Here is a 20291-nt window from a genome sequence, read left to right as displayed (position 1 = left end):
TCCTCTGTGGGAGGTGTATCATTTGTGTCCTCTGTATCCCCCCAGCCACGCACTAGTGATGGCCATGAGCTGGTCTGGGTGCCACCCTGCTGTGAACATGGTTCCTCCTCCTCCATCTCCTCTTCCTCATCCTCCACCTCGTCATCCTCCAGAACTGTGCCCTGGCTGGACAATTGTGTACCTGGCGTTTGTGGGTGCAGGAAACCACCCTCGGAGCTACTTGTGAATGACTGGCCGGAAACCCTACAAAATGATCCCTCTTACTCCTCCACCTCCTCCTGTGCCACATCCTCTTCCATCATCGCCAGCAGCGTTTTTTCAAGGAGGCATAGAAATGGGATAGTTATGCTGAGAACGCCATTATCGGCACTGGCCATGTTGGTGGATTACTCGAAACAGCGCAACAAGGAACGCAGGTCTCGCATGGAGGCCCAGTCATTGGTGGTGAAGTGGTGTTATTCCGCAGAGGGACTCACCTGTGCGTGCAGCAGCGGAAACTCTACTATCGCCAGCTATTGCTCGCACAGTCTGGCCAGCATGTGCAAGGTGGAGTTCCACCTTGTGGGCACGTCGCACATGAGGCGGTGAGCGGGAAGGCCGAAGTTATGCTGCAGCGCTAACAGGCGAGCAGCAGCAGGGTGAGAATGCCGAAAGCACGCACAGACGGCCCACACTTTATGCAGCAGCTGTGACATATTGGGGTAATTTTTAAGGAATTTCTTGCACCACCAAATTCAGCACATGTGCCAGCCAAGGTATGTGCGTCAAACCGGCTAGTCCCAGAGCTGTTACGAGATTTCGCCCATTATCGCACACTACCAGGCCGGGCTTGAGGCTCACTGGCACCAACCACTCATCGGTCTGTTGTTCAAGGCCCGTCCACAGCTCCTGCACTGTGTGGGGTTTGTCCCCCAAACAGATATTTTTTAAAACTGCCTGCTGTCGTTTACCCCTGGCTGTGCTGAAGTTGGTGGTGAAGGTGTTACGCTGACCGGATGAGGAGTCGATAGAGGATGAGGAAGCAGAGGAGGAGGAGGAAGCAACAGGAGGCAAACTGAAACGCCCTGCAATCTTCGGTGGTGGAAGGACATGCGCAAAACTGCTATCCGCCTCAGGCCCAGCCGCCACTGCATTTACCCAGTGTGCTGAGATATAAAGTCCCTGACCGTGCTTACTGGTCCACGTATTCGTAGTGAGGTGCACCTTGCCACAGATGGTGTTGCGCAGTGCACACATGATTTTGTCCCCCACTTGGTTGTGCAGGGAAGGGATGGCTCGCCTGGAAAAGTAGTGGCGGCTGGGCACGACGTACTGTGGGACAGCCACCTCCATAAGGCCTTTAAAACTATCCGTCTCCACCAGATGGAATGACAGCATTTCAAAGGCCAGTAATTTAGAAATGCTGGCATTCAGGGCCAGTGATCGTGGGTGGGTAGGGGGGTAATTCCTCTTTCTCTCCAGTGTTTGGGAGATGGAGAGCTGAACGCTTCCGTGGGACATTGTGGAGATGCTTGGTGACCCAGGTGGTGGTGTTGCTGGCAGATCCTACGTCACTCCAGAGGTAGATGAAGAGGCCGAGACTGCAGCAGAAGAGGAAGCCGGAGGAGCCAGAGACCTTTCTTGGTTTTTGAGGTGTCTATTCCACTGCAGCTCGGGCTTAGCACGAGAAATGCCTGGTCATGCAGGTTGTGCTCAGGTTGAGAACGTTTATGCCTCGCTTCAGGCTCTGATTGCACAGCATTCAAACCACTCGTATCTTGTTATCAGCACATTGTCTGAAGAACTGCCACAACAGGGAACTCATTGGAGCTGGCTTTGGTGTGCTCGGTCCCTTGCTGCGGTGGGCAGTAGCAGGCGTAATGTCTAGGGGACGGCCGCTCAGCTTTTGCACCCTGCTCCCTCTTCTGCTGTGCTGGTGGCTCTGTGCGACCACCGCCTCTTCCTCCGAACTACATAGGTCACTCGCATGACCTTGATTCCATGTGGGGTCAAGGACCTCATCGTCCTCAACATCATCTTCCACCCAGTGTTCACCCCTGCCCTCCTTGTCGGTCTGCACACTGTCGAGAGCCACAGCAGTTGGCATCTGTGTTTCGTCATCATCCGAGATGTGCTGCGATGGTACTCCTACAGTACAGACCAAAAGTTTGGACACACCTTCTCATTCACAGAGTTTTCTTTATTTTTATGACTATGAATGCATCAAAACTATGAATGAACACATGTGGAATTATATACATAACAAACAAGTGTGAAACAACTGAAAATATGTCATATTAAAATGACAATGAAAGGAGAAGTTATCATTATGGGAGATTTCAATCTTCCAGATATAAACTGGAAAACCAAAATAGCAAGTTCTACCAGGAGTACAGATATTCTAAATTCCCTACTGGGGTTATCTCTACAACAAGTGGTTGAGGAGCCAACCCGGAGGGAGGCCATTTTGGATTTGGTATTCACAAACGGGGATTCGGTATATGATGTCATTGTAGGCGAAACCTTGGGATCTAGTGATCACCAGTCAGTGTGGTTTAATATAAGAACTGTGAAAGAGTCCCACCACACAAAAACAAAAGTTTTAGATTTTAGAAAAACAGACTTTTCAAAAATGAAATTAGTCATAAATGAGTCCTTATCAGACTGGAACGGATTACATGGAGTCCAGGAGAAATGGGACTACTTAAAAGGTGCATTATTGAAGGCAACAGAAAATTGCATTAGACTCGTCAGTAAAAGCAAAAAAAGGAGGAGACCAATGTGGTACTCAGCAGAAGTGGCCCAAATCATTAAAAATAAAAAGCTAGCATTTTGTAATTATAAAAAGACCCAGAGCAATGAAGATAAGGAAATCTACAAGATTAGGCAGAGAGAGGCCAAGCAAGTTATAAGAACTTCTAAAGCGCAGGCAGAAGAAAAACTAGCTCAGTCTATGAAAAAAGGGGATAAGACATTCTTCAGATATATAAATGAAAAAAGGAAATTAAAACAATGAATAACTAAATTAAAAACAAAGGACGGAAGGTATGTAGAAGAGAATAAAGGGCTAGCCGACTGCCTTAATGAATACTTCTGTTCAGTTTTTACAAAAGAAAAAGGAGAAGGACCTCCACTAGAAAGAATGACTATTAAATCGTTTGATGCATGTATCTTTACAGAGGAAGATGTTCTAAGTTTGCTGTCTAAGGTGAAGACAGATAAGTCACAGGGGCCTGATGAGATACACCCAAAATTATTAAAAGAGCTTAGTGGTGAGCTGGCAAAACCGTTAACAGATTTATTTAACCAATCATTAGTAACAGGAGTCGTCCCGGAAGATTGGAAATTGGCTAATGTCGTGCCCATTCACAAGAAAGGTAGTAGGGAGGAATCGAGCAACTATAGACCAGTGAGTCTGACATCAATAGTAGGCAAATTAATGGAAACCCTATTAAAGGATAGGATTGTGGAACATCTAAAATCCCATGGATTGCAAGATGAAAAACAACATGGGTTTACTTCAGGGAGATCATGTCAAACAAATCTTATAGATTTTTTTGACTGGGTGAATAAAATAATAGACGGTGGAGGTGCAGTAGACATCGCATATCTAGATTTTAGTAAGGCTTTTGACACTGTCCCACATAGAAGACTTATCAATAAACTGCAGTCATTGAGCATGGACTCCCATATTGTTGAGTGGATTAGGCAGTGGCTGAGTGACAGACAACAGAGGGTTGTAGTCAATGGAGAACATTCAAAACAAGGTAATGTTACCAGTGGGGTTCCACAGGGATCTGTACTGGGACCGATTTTGTTTAATATCTTCATAAGTGATATTGCAAAAGGCCTCGCTGGTAAGGTTTGTCTTTTTGCTGATGACACAAAGATATGTAACAGGGTTGATGTTCCTGGAGGGAAACGCCAAATGGAAAAGGATTTAGGAAAACTAGAAGAATGGTCAGAACTCTGGAAACTGAAATTTAATGTGGATAAGTGCAAGATAATGCACCTGGGGCGTAAAAACCCAAGGGCAGAATATAGAATATTTGACACAGTCCTGACCTCAGTATCTGAGGAAAGGGATTTAGGAGTAATTATTTCAGAAGACTTAAAGGTGGGAAGACAATATAATAGAGCAGCACGAAATGCCAGCAGAATGCTTGGATGTATAGGGAGAGGTATAAGCAGTAGATAGAGTGAAGTGCTTATGCCGCTGTACAGAACACTGGTGAGACCTCACTTGGAGTATTGTGCGCAGTACTGGAGGCCATATCTCCAGAAGGATATAGATACTCTAGAGAGAGTTCAGAGAAGAGCTACTAAACTAGTACATGGATTGCAGGATAAAACTTACCAGGAAAGGTTAAAGGACCTTAATATGTATAGCTTGGAAGAAAGAAGAGACAGAGGGGATATGATAGAAACTTTTAAATACATAAAGGGAATCAACTCGGTAAAGGAAGAGAGCATATTTAAAAGAAGAAAAACTACCACAAGAGGACACAGTTTTAAATTAGAGGGGCAAAGGTTTAAAAGTAATATAAGGAAGTATTACTTTACTGAGAGAGTAGTGGATGCATGGAATAGCCTTCCTGCAGAAGTGGTAGCTGCAAATACAGTGAAGGGGTTTAAGCATGCATGGGATAGGCATAAGGCCATCCTTCATATAAGATAGGGCCGGGGGCTATCCATAGTATTCAGTATATTGGGCAGACTAGATGGGCCAAATGGTTCTTATCTGCCGACACATTCTATGTTTCTATGTTTCTATATTCTAGGTTCTTCAAATTAGCCACCTTTTGCTTTGATTGCTGCTTTGCACACTCTTGGCATTCTCTTGATGAGCTTCAAGAGGTAGTCCCCTGAAATGGTCTTCCAACAGTCTTGAAGGAGTTCCCAGAGATGCTTAGCACTTGTTGGCCCTTTTGCCTTCACTTTGCGGTCCAGCTCACCCCAAACCATCTCGATTGGGTTCAGGTCCGGTGACTGTGGAGGCCAGGTCATCTGGCGCAGCACCCCATCACTCTCCTTCATGGTCAAATAGCCCTTACTTCCAAAGTTTTCCTAATTTTTTTCGGCTGACTGACCTTCATTTCTTAAAGTAATGATGGCCACTCGTTTTTCTTTACTTAGCTGCTTTTTTCTTGCCATAATACAAATTCTAACAGTCCATTCAGTAGGACTATCAGCTGTGTATCCACCTGACTTCTCCTCAACGCAACTGATGGTCCCAACCCCATTTATAAGGCAAGAAATCCCACTTATTAAACCTGACAGGGCACACCTGTGAAGTGAAAACCATTTCAGGGGACTACCTCTTGAAGCTCATCAAGAGAATGCCAAGAGTGTGCAAAGCAGTAATCAAAGCAAAAGGTGGCTACTTTGAAGAACCTAGAATATGACATATTTTCAGTTGTTTCACACTTGTTCGTTATGTATATAATTCCACATGTGTTAATTCATAGTTTTGATGCCTTCAGTGTGAATCTACAATTTTCATAGTCATGAAAATAAAGAAAACTCTTTGAATGAGAAGGTGTGTCCAAACTTTTGGTCTATACTGTATGTACTAATCTTGAAACATAAGTGGTTGGGCATCGATGCACTCCATCTATTCCACTTCTGGGGCAGGGATAGGTGGATGGCCCTGGGAAACCCTGCTAACAGAGTCATCAAAAAGCAGAAGAGACTGCTGCATGACTTGGGGCTCAGACTGCTTGGCTGATTTGCAATTGGGTAAGGTGAAAGACTGAAGAACATCGGCTGCAGGTGCCAACTCTGATCTTTCAGCAGGGGACTGGGTGGGAGACAATGTGAAGGAACTGGATCCACTGTCAGCAACCCAATCTACTATCGCCTGTACTTGTTCAGGCCTCACCATTCGTAGAGCTGCATTAGGTTCGACCAAATACCGCTGCAGGTTCTGTCACCTACTCGCACCTGAAGAAGAGGTTTCACTTCCTCTTCCTGCAACAGAAGCTCCACCAGCAGCACCACAACCCTTATTTGACGCTCTCATCATATTTTTCAAATATATGATCTTGCCCTAAATGGGTTGTTCAATTAATAGCAGAATAGAACGACAGTATATAAAGGTTGGATCTCACACGTGTTTGTTTAATAACTGAATATGACAGCAGTATATAACCCTTTAATTTCACCCTTGCTGATTCTGCAAGGGCAGAAAAATGTTATATTTTGCCCAAAAAGGTTGTTTTATTAATAGAAGAATATAACCACAGTGTCTATCGGGTGTATCTCACACGTACTGATACAGACTAGGCCGTAATTCAAGTTTTTTTTCTCAAAATGCCTGTTTTTCAAATAAATGAATATAACCACAGTATCTAAAGTGTGTATCTCACAATGACATATGCAGCAAAGGCTGCAAAATTAAGTTTTTGCCCAAAACGGGTGTTTGTTTAACTGAATATGACAGCAGTATATAACCCTTAAATTTCACATGTGCTGATGCTGCAAAGGCTGTAAAAATGTGTATTTTGGCAAAAAAAAAGTGTGTTTTTAAAAACCCAAAAAAATATGGCTGTATTTCTAGCTTAAATTGCACACTGAATAATCCAGATGTTGGATAATGCCAAAAATTTGTGTTTTTTCAAAGCCAGAAAATTATTTAAGTTGTTAAAACTTGTTTTTAACAATCACAGATGCAGCAAGGGCTGCAATATTAAGGATTTTTATTTAAAAAAGTTTGTTTTTTAATAACAGAATATGAAAGCTGTATAAAGCGATTGAATTTCACACGTGCAGATGCAGTTAGGGCTGTAAAATAGTGTATTTTGCACAAAAAGGGTGTTTTAAAAACCCAGAAAATTTTGGCTCTATTTCTAGATTGAATTGAACACTGACTAATCCTGCAAATGCACCAGATGTTGCATATTGCCCAAAATTTTTATTTTTTTTTAAACTAGATTATTAGTGGAGTATTTCAAGCTTTGATTTGAATGTCACAAAAGCTCAGATGCAGTGCTGGTGCACTGAGCTTGCATAAAATGGCCGCGGCCCACCTAACTAACAGACGGATAAAAGTAATTTTTTTCTATCACTGGGCTCAGGGCAGGGTAAAAAGATTGTGCCCTGCACCCACACAATTAAATGTATGTGGATCGCTGAGTTAGATTCAAGTTCTGATCACAGATTCTGTACTATTCTCTCCCTGAAATCACCAGCAGCATCCTCTCCCTACAGTAGTAACAGCAGAGTGACGTGCAGCGCTATGTGACTCAAGCTTATATAGAGGCTGGGTCACATGCTGTGATGGCTTCTAAGGTCAGACATTTAAACGCTTGTTGATTGGCTGCTCTGTAGCCTTTCAAAAAGCGCTAAGAAATCGCCGAACACCGAACCCGAACCAGAACTTTTACTGAAATGTTCGGGTTCGGATCCGGGGTCCAAAAATCCTAAAGTTCGTTACGAACCCGAACTTTACAGTTAGGGTTCGCTCAACCTTACTGAGAATATATTATTCTCTTTGTACTGAAATAGGCCACTAAACGCTTTCACCACAATAACTGCAGAAGTGAACAGAGATTATATTTTTATTTTTGTACTGAAATAGGCCACTAAACTCTTTCATCACAAATAACTGCAACAGTGACGTGCGTATATATTTTTCTTTCTGCACTGAAATAGGCCACTAAATGCTTTCACAACAAATGACTGCAACAGTGAGGTGTGTATATATTTTGATTTCTGTACTGAAATAGGCCACTAAACACTTTCATAACAAATAACTGCAACTGAGAAATACATATATATTTTACTTTTTGTATTGAAATAGGCCACTAAACGCTTTCACCACAAATAACTGCAAAAGTGAAGTGCGTATATATTTTTCTTTCTGTACTTAAATAGGCCACTAAAAGATTTCACCACAAATAACTGCAACAGTGAAATGCATATATATTTTCTTTTTGTACTGAAATAGGGACTAAATGCTTTCACCACAAAAAACTCTAACTGTGAAATACATATATATATATATTTTGTATTGAAATAGGCCACTAAACGCTTTCACCACAAATAACTGCAACAGTGTAGTGCTTATATATTTTTCTTTTTCTACTGAAATAGGCCACTAAACACTTTCAACATATAACTGTAGTGAATAGAGAATATATTTTTATTTTTGTACTTAAATAGGCCACTAATTGCTTTCATCTCAAATAACTGGAACAGTGAAGTGTGTATATATTTTTATTTCTGTACTAAAATAGGCCACTAAACATTTTTTCCACAAATAACTGCAAAAGTGAAATACGTATATATATTTTTTCTGTACTGAAATAGGCCACAAAACGCTTTCACCACAAATAACTACAACATTAAAATGCATATATATTTTCTTTTTGTACTGAAATAGGGACTAAATGCTTTCACCACTAATAACTACAACAGTGAAGTGTGTATATATTTTTCTCTCTGTACTGGAAAACTGTAGACCACTATACGATTCCAACACATAAAACTGTGGATGTGTACTGAGAATATATTTTCCTCTTTCTACTAAAATAGGCCACTAAACACTTTCACCACAAATAAATACAACAGTGAAATGCTTATATATTTTTCTTTTTGTACTGAATTAGGCTACTAAACGCTTTCAAGAAAGATAAATGCCACAGTAAAGTGCGCATATATATATTTTGTGTATTGAAATAGGCCACTAAATGCTTTCACCACAATAACTGCAACAGTGAAATGCGTATATATTTTTATTTTTACAGAAATAGCCAATAAACGCTTTCAACATATTTAACTGCAGAAGTGAACTGAGATTATATTTTTCTATTTGCACTGAAATAGGCCACTAAACACTTTCACTACAAATAACTGCAACTGTGAAATACGTATATATTTTTCTATTTCTACAGAAATAGGTCACTAAACACTTTTAACACATATAACTGAATAAGTAAACTGAGAATATACAGTGGGGGAAATAATTATTTGACCCCTCACTGATTTTGTAAGTTTGTCCAATGACAAAGAAATGAAAAGTCTCAGAACAGTATCATTTCAATGGTAGGTTTATTGTAACAGTGGCAGATAGCACATCAAAAGGAAAATCGAAAAAATAACTTTAAATAAAAGATAGCAACTGATTTGCATTTTATTGAGTGAAATAAGTATTTGAACCCCTACCAACCATTAAGAGTTCTGGCTCCCACAGAGTGGTTAGACACTTCTACTCAATTAGTCACCCTCATTAAGGACACCTGTCTTAACTAGTCACCTGTATAAAAGACACCTGTCCACAGAATCAATCAATCAAGCAGACTCCAAACTCTCCAACATGGGAAAGACCAAAGAGCTGTCCAAGGATGTCAGAGACAAAATTGTAGACCTGCACAAGGCTGGAATGGGCTACAAAACCATTAGCAAGAAGCTGGGAGAGAAGGTGACAACCGTTGGTGCGATTGTTCGAAAATGGAAGGAGCACAAAATGACCATCAATCGACCTCGCTCTGGGGCTCCACGCAAGATCTCACCTCGTGGGGTGTCAATGGTTCTGAGAAAGGTGAAAAAGCATCCTAGAACTACACGGGAGGAGTTAGTTAATGACCTCAAATTAGCAGGGACCACAGTCACCAAGAAAACCATTGGAAACACATTACACCGCAATGGATTAAAATCCTGCAGGGCTCGCAAGGTCCCCCTGCTCAGGAAGGCACATGTGCAGGCCCGTCTGAAGTTTGCCAATGAACACCTGAATGATTCAGAGAGTGACTGGGAGAAGGTGCTGTGGTCTGATGAGACCAAAATAGAGCTCTTTGGCATTAACTCAACTCGCTGTGTTTGGAGGAAGAAAAATGCTGCCAATGACCCCCAAAACACCGTCCCCACCGTCAAGCATGGGGGTGGAAACATTTTGCTTTGGGGGTGTTTTTCTGCTAAGGGCACAGGACAACTTATTCGCATAAACGGGAAAATGGACGGAGCCATGTATCGTGAAATCCTGAGCGACAACCTCCTTCCCTCTGCCAGGAAACTGAAAATGGGTCGTGGATGGGTGTTCCAGCACGACAATGACCCAAAACATACAGCAAAGGCAACAAAGGAGTGGCTCAAGAAGAAGCACATTAAGGTCATGGAGTGGCCTAGTCAGTCTCCGGACCTTAATCCAATCGAAAACCTATGGAGGGAGCTCAAGCTCAGAGTTGCACAGAGACAGCCTCGAAACCTTAGGGATTTAGAGATGATCTGCAAAGAGGAGTGGACCAACATTCCTCCTAAAATGTGCGCAAACTTGGTCATCAATTACAAGAAACGTTTGACCTCTGTGCTTGCAAACAAGGGTTTTTCCACCAAGTATTAAGTCTTTTTTTGTTAGAGGGTTCAAATACTTATTTCACTCAATGAAATGCAAATCAGTTGCTATCTTTTATTTAAAGTTATTTTTTCGATTTTCCTTTTGATGTGCTATCTGCCACTGTTACAATAAACCTACCATTGAAATGATACTGTTCTGAGACTTTTCATTTCTTTGTCATTGGACAAACTTACAAAATCAGTAAGGGGTCAAATAATTATTTCCCCCACTGTATTTTTATTTTGTTACTGAAAAAGACCACTAAACGCTTTCAACACAAATAACTGCAACAGTAAAATGCATATATATATATTTTTTTCTGTATTGAAATAGGCCACTAAATGTTTTCACCACAAATAACTGCAACAGTAAAGTGTGTAAATATTTTTCTGTAATCAAATAGGCCACTAAACTCTTTCAACACATATAACTGCAGAAGTAAACTAAGATTATATTTATATTTTTAACTGTAATAGGCCACTAAATGTTTTTACCACATAAAACTGCAGCAGTGAAGTGCTTATATAATTTTTATTTTTCTACTGAAATAGGCCACTAAACGCTATCATCACAAATAACTGCAACTGTGAAGTGCGTATATATTTTTATTTTTGTACTGAAATAAGCCACTAAATGCTTTCACCACAAATAACTGCAGCAGTGAAATGCGTATATATTTTTTCTTTCTGTACAGAAATAGGCCACTAAACGCTTTCCACACCTATAACTGCAGAAATGAACTGAGAATATTTATTTATTATTTTTGGACTGAAATAGGCCACAAAACGCTTTCATCACAAATAACTGAAACAGTGAAGTGCGTATATATATATTTTCCTGTAAATAAGCCACTAAACTATTTCACCACAATTAACTGCAACAGTGAAGTGCGTATATATTTTTCTCTCTTTACTGAACTACGGTAGACCACTAAACAATTTCAACACATATAACTGTAGATGTGTACTAAGAATATTTTATTCTCTTTGTACTGAAATAGGCCACTAAACTTTCACCACATATAACTTCCACAGTAATGTGCGTTTTTATTTTTCTTTCTGTATTAAAATAGACCACTAAATGCTTTCAAAATATATAACTTCAGAAGTGAACTTTGTAATTTATGTACTGAAATAGGCCAGTAAACTCTTTCACCACAAATAAATGCAACAGTGAAATGCTTATAAATATTTATTTTTGTACTGAAATAGGCCACTAAACGCTATTACCAAAAATAACAGCAATAGTAAAGTGCATATATATCTTTTTTTCTGTACTGAAATAGGCCACTAAACGCTTTCACCACAAATAAGTGCAACAGTGAAGTGCATATATATTTTTATTTTTGTACTGAAATAGGCTACTAAACGCTTTCACCACAAATAAGTGCAAAAGTGAAATAAGTATATATTTTACTTTTTGTATAGAAATAGGCTACTAAACGCTTTCACCACAAATAACTTCAACAGGTAAGTGCATATATATGTTACTTTTTGTACTTAAATAGGCCACTAAACGATTCCACCACAAATAACTGCAACAGTAAAATGCATATATTTTCTTTTTGTACTGAAAGAGGGACTAAATGCTTTCAACACAAATAACTTTGAAGTGCGTATATATTTATATCTTTCTGTACTGAAATAGGCCAATAAACGCTTTCAACAAATATAACTGCAGAAGTGAACTGAGATTATATTTTTCTTTTTGTGCTGAAATAAACCACTAATCGATTTTAGAAAAAATAACTGCAACAGTAAAGTGCATACATATTTTTCTTTTTCTACTGAAATAGGCCACTAAACACTTTCACCACAAATAACTGCAACAGTGAAGTGCATATGCATTTTTATTTTTTTACTGAAATAGGCCACTAAACGCTTAAACACAAATAACTGCAACTGTGAACTCCGTATATATGTTACTTTTTGTATTGAAATAGGCTACTAAACGCTTTAACCACAAATAACTGCAAGAGTGCATATATTTTTCTGTACTAAAATAAGCCATTAAACGCTATCACCACAAATAACTGGAACATTGAAGTGCATATATGTATTTTTTTTCTGCACTGAAATAGGCCACTAAACGCTTTCACTACCGATAACTGCAACAGTAAAGTGCATATATATATATATTTTTTTTTTGTATTGAAATAGGACACTAAACGCTTTCGCCACAAAAAACTGCAATTGTGAAAAACTTAAATATTTTACTTTTTGTATTGAAATAGGCTACTAAACGCTTTCACCACAAATAACTGCAACAGTGTATTGCGTATATATTTGTCTTTTTCTACTGAAATAGGCCACTAAACACTTTCAACACATATAACTACAAAAGCGAACAGAGAATATATTTTTATTTTTGTACTGAAATAGGCCACTAATTGCTTTTACAACAAATAACTGGAACAATGTAGTTCGTATATATTTTTATTTCTATACTGAAAAAGGCCACTAAACGCTTTCCTCACAAATAACTGCATCAGTGAAATATGTATATATTTTTCTTTTTGTACTGAAATAGACCACAAATAACTGCAACAGTGAAATGCATATACATTTTTCTTTCTGTACTGGATTAAGCCACTAAACGTTTTCACCACAAATAACTGCAACAGTGAAATGCATATATATTTTATTTTTGTACTGAAATAGGGACTAAAGGCTTTCACCACAAATAACTGCAAAGTGAAGTGCGTATACATTTTTATTTTTGTACTGAAATAGGCCACAAAACGTTTTCACCACAAATAACTGCAAAAGTGAAGTACATATATATTTTTATTTATGTACTTAAATAGGCCACTAAATGCTTTCACCACAAATAACTGCAACAGTGAAATGCTTATATATTTTTATTTTTGTACTGAAATAGGCCACTAAACGCTTTTCTCTCTGTACTCAAATGCGGTAGGCCACTAAACGCTTTCAACACACATAACTGTAGATGTGTATAAAGAATATATTTTTCTTTTTGTACTGAAATAGGACACTAAACGCTCTCACCACAAATAACTGCAACAGTGAAGTTCATATATATTTTTCTCTCTGTACTCAAATACGGTAGACCACTAAATGCTTTCAACACATATAACTAGATGTGTACTGAGAATATATTTTTCTTTTTGTACTGAAATAGGCTACTAAACTCTTTAATCACTTATAACTGCCACAGTAAAGTGTGTTTTTATATTTTTTTCTGTACTGAATAGGCCACTAAACGCTTTTACCACAAAAACCTGCAACAGTGAAATGCTTATATATTTTTCTTTTTGTATTGAAATAGACCACTAAACGCTTTCAAGACATACACTCACCTAAAGAATTATTAGGAACACCATACTAATACGGTGTTGGACCCCCTTTTGCCTTCAGAACTGCCTTAATTCTACGTGGCATTGATTCAACAAGGTGCTGATAGCATTCTTTAGAAATGTTGGCCCATATTGATAGGATAGCATCTTGCAGTTGATGGAGATTTGAGGGATGCACATCCAGGGCCTGAAGCTCCTGTTCCACCACATCCCAAAGATGCTCTATTGGGTTGAGATCTGGTGACTGTGGGGGACATTTTAGTACAGTGAACTCATTGTCATGTTCAAGAAACCATTTTTCCAGTCTTCAACAGTCCAATTTTGGTGAGCTCGTGCAAATTGTAGCCTCTTTTTCCTATTTGTAGTGGAGATGAGTGGTACCCGGTGGGGTCTTCTGCTGTTGTAGCCCATCCGCCTCAAGGTTGTGTGTGTTGTGGCTTCACAAATGCTTTTCTGCATACCTCGGTTGTAACGAGTGGTTATTTCAGTCAACGTTGCTCTTCTATCAGCTTGAATCAGTCGGCCCATTCTCCTCTGACCTCTAGCATCAACAAGGCATTTTTGCCCACAGGACTGCCGCATAATGGATGTTTTTCCCTTTTCACACCATTCTTTGTAAACCCTAGAAATGGTTGTGCGTGAAAATCCCAGTAACTGAGCAGATTGTGAAATACTCAGACCGTCCCGTCTGGCACCAACAACCATGCCACGCTCAAAATTGCTTAAATCGCCTTTCTTTCCCATTCTGACATTCAGTTTGGAGTTCAGGAGATTGTCTTGACCAGGACCACAACCCTACATGCATTGAAGCAACTGCCATGTGATTGGTTGACTAGATAATCGCATTAATAAGAAATAGAACAGGTGTTCCTAATAATTCTTTAGGTGAGTGTATAACTGTAGAAATGAACTGAGAATATATATTATTATTTTGTACTGAAATAGGCCACAAAACGCTTTCATCACAAATATCTGCAACAGTGAAGTGCGTGTATATTTTAATATTTTTGTACTGAAATAGGCCACTAAACGCTTTTAAGACATATAACTGCAGAAATTAACTGATAATATACATTATTATTTTTGTACTGATGTAGGCCACAAAACGCTTTCACCACAAATAACTGCAACAGTGAAATACGTATATATTTTTCTTTCTGTACTTAAATAGGCCACAAAACGCTTTCACCACAAATAACTGCAACAGTGAAATACGTATATATTTTTCTTTCTGTACTTAAATAGGCCACAAAACGATTTCACCACAAATAACTGCAACAGTGAAATGCATATATATTTTCTTATTGTACTGAAATAGGGACTAAATGCTTTCACCACAAATAACTGCAACAGTGAAGTGCATATATATTTTTCTTTTTGTAATAAAATAGGCCAATAAACGCTTTCACTACATATAACTGCCACAGTAAAGTGCGTTTTTATTTTTCTTTCTGTACTGAAATAGACCTCTAAATGCTTTCAACATATATAACTACAGAAGTGAACTGACATTATATTTTTATTTTTGTACTGAAATAGGCCACCAAACTCTTTCACCATAAATAACTGCAACAGTGAAGAGAATATATATATATTTCTTTCTGTACTGAAATAGGCCAATAAACGCTTTCAACATATATAACTGCAGAAGTTACTAAGCCACTAAAACCTTTTACCACAAATAACTGCAACAGTGAAGTATGTATATATTTTTATTTTTGTACTGAAATAGGCCACTAAACGCTTTTAAGACATATAACTGCAGAAATGAACTGAGAATATATATTATTAACAGTGAAGTGCATACATATTTTTCTTTCTCTACTGAAATAGGCCACTAAACGCTTTCACCACAAATAACTGCAATAGTGAAGTATGTATATATTTTTCTTTCAGTACTGAAATAGGCCACAAAACGCTTTCACCACAAATATCTGCAACAGTGAAGTGCGTGTATATTTTTATTTTTGTACTGAAATAGGCCACTAAACGCTTTCAAGACATATAACTGTAGAAATGAACTGAGAATATATATTATTATTTTTGTACTGAAATAGGCCACAAAACGCTTTCACCACAAATATCTGCAACAGTGTAGTGCGTGCATATTTTTCTTTCTATACTTAAATAGGCCACTAAGCAATTTCACTACAATTAACTGCAACAGTGAAGTGCGTATATATTTTTCTCTCTGTACTGAAATACGGTAGACCACTAAATGATTTCAACACATATAATTGTAGATGTGTACTGAGAATATATTTTTCTTTATTCTACTGAAATAGGCCACTAAACACTTTCACTACAAATAACTGCAACAGTGAAGTGCTTATATATATATTTTTTCTTACTGAAATAGGCCACTAAACCGTTTTACCACAAATAACTGCAACAGTGAAGTGCGTATATATTTTTCTTTCTCTTCTTAAATAGGCCACTAAACGATTTCGCCACAAATAACTGCAACAGTGAAATGCATATATATTTTCTTTTTGTACTAAAATAGGGACTAAATGCTTTCACTACAATTAACTGCAACAATGAAGTACGTATATATATTTTTTTTCTGTACTGAAATAGGCCACTAAACACTTTCACCACAAATAACTGCAACAATGAAGTGCGTATATATTTTTCTCTCTGTACTGAAATACCGTAGAGCACTAAATGCTTTTAACACATATAACTGTAGATGTGTACTGAGAATATATTTTTATTTTTCTACTGAAATATGCCAATAAACACTTTAACTACAAATAACTGCAACAGTGAAGTGCTTATATAATTTCTTTTTGTACTGAAATAGGGACTAAATGCTTTCACCAAAAAATAACTGCAACAGTGAAGTGCGAATATATTTTTCTTTTTGTACTGACATAGGCCATTAAACATTTTCAACATATATAACTGAAGAACTGAACAAAGATCATATTTTTTATTTTTTTTTATCAACTGTATTTTTATTGTTTTTACATGAATCAATAATTCAGCCAAAGTATGTTAACAGACTGTCCGTAACGACCCCAACATGGGGCGAATAATGAGTAGTTACATTACAATTGTCAAACTACAGTATACCAGATGACCGGCACATATATATGTATTTCAAGCACATATAGATACTCAAAACATAAAAGTAATAATAAAACTAATATTTAAGCATGGACACAGAGGTACAGTGAGAGAGATTGAAGGGGGGGGGGGGGGGGGGGAAAAGAAGGTAAAAGGTGTTTTGTTCCACCTCAAGATAATCTTGTAGTGGGACTCTTGCAGGTGAACGCACCTTGAATATCCATGGGAGTTTTGGAGTATATGGGTTACCTCTTTTCAGTAAAAGAGAGCCCCAGTTCTTTCTCTCAATAGGCAACATACCCTGGGTTATTCAAGAGTTTCATGTTCCTTCAGATGTTTAGTAACTTAGATAGTTTTCTGAACTTGAGGATTGGCGATGATAGGTCAGATTCTAATTCAGTTAAATCTCTGAAGGGATAATAGAGCCAAGGGAAGTCTTTACAGCACCTAGTAAAGTGGGAAATATGTAGAAACATGAGCGAGAAGTTTGGGAACAGTTGTTTCAGATCAGCCAGACGAGGAATCCCTCAATTCGGGAAGATATTGATAACTGAGATGTGAACATGCTGATCCCACATAGGTTTGAAGGTCAGAGAGTCCTTTCCCACGACCACAGGTATTAAGCTAGAGGGGAGTAGTGGAGAGAGAGTAGGAGAAAGAGAAGGAGAGAGCAGAGCCCAGGTGTGAGAGGCACCTCTAAAAAGCAAATTGGTGGCTTGTATATTTTATGTGCTTTGGTGGGGAGACACATATCCCTTATTAGGTCTCCATTGTACGCATTTGCGCCCCATTGATAGTCAGTCTGCGAGCTAGAAAGAGTGGAAAAGTTAATCCACCTTCTCAGCTGTATCACTCTATATATTATTTGGACATCCAGCAAGCCAAGCCTCCCTTCCCAATCGGTCTGGTCTAGAGCGTCTGGGCCATCCGGGGGCATTTCTGCTTCCAAAGGTAGCGGAAGAAAAGGGAACGTAGTGTAGTAAAGAAAGTTTGCGGCAAAGCTACCCGTAACACCTGAAGTTTGTATAAAATCTTTGGCAGGACATATGTTTTTATACTATTTTTCCTACCGATCCATGAAATCAGTGGAATGTTGTAATCTGTGAGAGATTTTTGAACTTCAGCAAGAAGGGGGCAAAAGTTTGTGTCGTACACCTTGGGTATGGAAGAAGGGATTTGAATTCCCAAATATTTGAGTGAAGAAGGGGCCCACGCAAAAGGAGAGACCTCCTTGAGTGCCTGGAAACTCTGGCGGGAGAGGGAGATATTTAGGACTTCTGATTTTGTGATGTTGACTTTAAAGTTCGAGACCTCCCCAAATTGTTCAAACAGCTTGACCAGGAAAGGGAGCCTGACTATTGGGTCAGGCAGCAAAAAAAGGAGGTCGTCGGAAAGGCTAATACTTTCAGCTCGCCACTAGGTGTGGGAAAACCCCTTATGTCTGATTGTTGTCTTACTTGCTGCAATAATGCTTCCATAACCAGTACAAATAGGGTGGGAGAGAGCGGGCAGCCCTGCCTGTTCCCATTCGTGATAGCAAAGTGGGGCGATAGGTAGTCATTTACTAAAAGGTATGCTGATGGCTGAGAGTACAGCGAGAATATGGCCTTTATAAATGGAGCTGGGAATCCAAATTTCAGAAGTATAGAGTGAATGAAGAGCCAGCTGACCCTATCAAAGGCCTTCTCTGCATCAACTCCGAGAAGGACCAGTGATTTGCCTGTGGTATGGGCTTGGTGTATTGCTGTCAATAGTTTGGTCGTGTTGGCCCATCCCTCTCTCCCCAGGGCAAACCCAGACTGCTCCTCTCCTATAAGGTGGGGTAAGAGTTTCTTTATGCGAAGGGATAGAAGCTTAGCCCATATTTTAAGATCTAAGTTGAGGAGCGAGATGGGTCTATAGCTTCCACACTGCTCTGGGTTTTTCCCTTCCTTTGCAATGAGAGTAATATGGGCCTCCTGTGTCTGTCTAGGGAGAGGATCACCTTTAAACAGAGAGGAGCAAAATTCGGCGAGATGGGGCAACAGAACATCTTGGAATTTTTTATAGTAAGGCAAGGGGAAGCCATCTGGGCCCGGGCTTTTTCCGGGTTGAAGGAGGAAAGGACCAAGTACACCTCCTCGGGTGTGACAGGGGAAAGAAGGGAGTTTATCATGGCCTGATCTAGATGGGGTAATGATATGTCTCTCAGAAAGTCATCAATCAGCACTTACTTAGAGTGTGTGTCCCCGTGCGGTGGGTGCTTCGTCAATATTATATAAGTGTAATGACCGGCGACACGCACAGGGAGGGAAAAGGGAAAGCCCTGCCCAAGGGAGAGGGAAAGGTGGTGAATCCTGACTCACCTTGCGGCTGGCACCTGACTGCCCTGACATCCCTAGACGGGTTCCTCACCCGTGCGGCGATCACGTGCCTAAACCCTGGCTTTCCCTAAAATGAGCCCTAGATAGTGAACGGGCCGGTGGGATCGCTAGTCCGCACCACTGACACTAAGAGGGAAACACCAGGGAGAGGACAGACAATACAGACAAACACATACACCCAGGTGGGCGACCACAGCAGACCACAAAGGTCCAACAGGGATCCGGAGGGTAGCGTTCTGGACCAACAACCAGAGAACGCAGCAACACAGCTCCAGAGGGTCAGAATAGATGTCCAGGCAGGAAGCTCTATATCTGGCAACCAGAGAAGTGTGAGAGGGGAATATAAGGAGGTTGGGAGTGCTGGACAAGGAACAGCTGAGGAGAAGGAGCTACGGATCCCTGAGTGAGCCAAAAGGGTTTGCAAAGCAAACCCAGAAAGCTACCATAAGGAAACAGCCCTATCTTACATAGAGCACGCAGCCAACCTCTGCGACTTCCTGACCCCGGGTATAACGGAGTCAGGCGTGGTTCTAGATACCCTCGTGACAATAAGGCTGAGTAAAACTTATGGAAGGCTGCTGCCATCTCTGGCAGTGAGGAAGTAACCGAACCTGTATGGTTGCGTAAATGTGTTGCTTTGCTCTTTCCTTCTTAATTAGGGAAGACATAAGCTTCCCTCTCTTATTCCCATGGGCGTATAGCCTATGTAGGAAGTGGAGATAAGCTTTAGCCGACTTATTCTGCAGGTGGGTAAGAAGTTTCTCTAGTAGAGATCTCAATTCTAGCTGCATTCCTATCAATCTGGTGCGTTTATGTTCTTTTTCCAAGAGTGCTATCTGTGAAAGGATTGCATCAGTCTTCCTTTGTCTGTCCTTCTTGAGTTTAGACCCCCAAGAGATGAATAAGCCTCTAACGAAAGCTTTATGTGCCTCCCATATTATTGGGTTTGAAGGGCCAGAGTCCTTATTCAATTCGAAGAAGGAGGATAAGTGTGTTTGGATGTCAGAGAAGGCTTTAGTGTTTTCAAGTATTTGTTCATTTAGGCGCCACCTCCACACTTTAAGAGGAGCGTCCGACAGGGTAGGAGAAAGGTGGATTGGAGCGTGGTCTGATATAGAAATGATAGAAATACCTGTGGCCGTGAGATGTGGTAGTAGAGTTTTGTGGATCAGTAGATAATCCAATCATTGGTGCGAGTTGTGAACTGTAGAGAAATAGGAATAGT

The sequence above is a fragment of the Bufo bufo genome, chromosome 5 (genome assembly GCF_905171765.1).
Source record: "Bufo bufo chromosome 5, aBufBuf1.1, whole genome shotgun sequence".
NCBI classification, from domain to species: domain Eukaryota; kingdom Metazoa; phylum Chordata; class Amphibia; order Anura; family Bufonidae; genus Bufo; species Bufo bufo.
Note: the sequence above shows the minus strand (reverse complement) of the source record.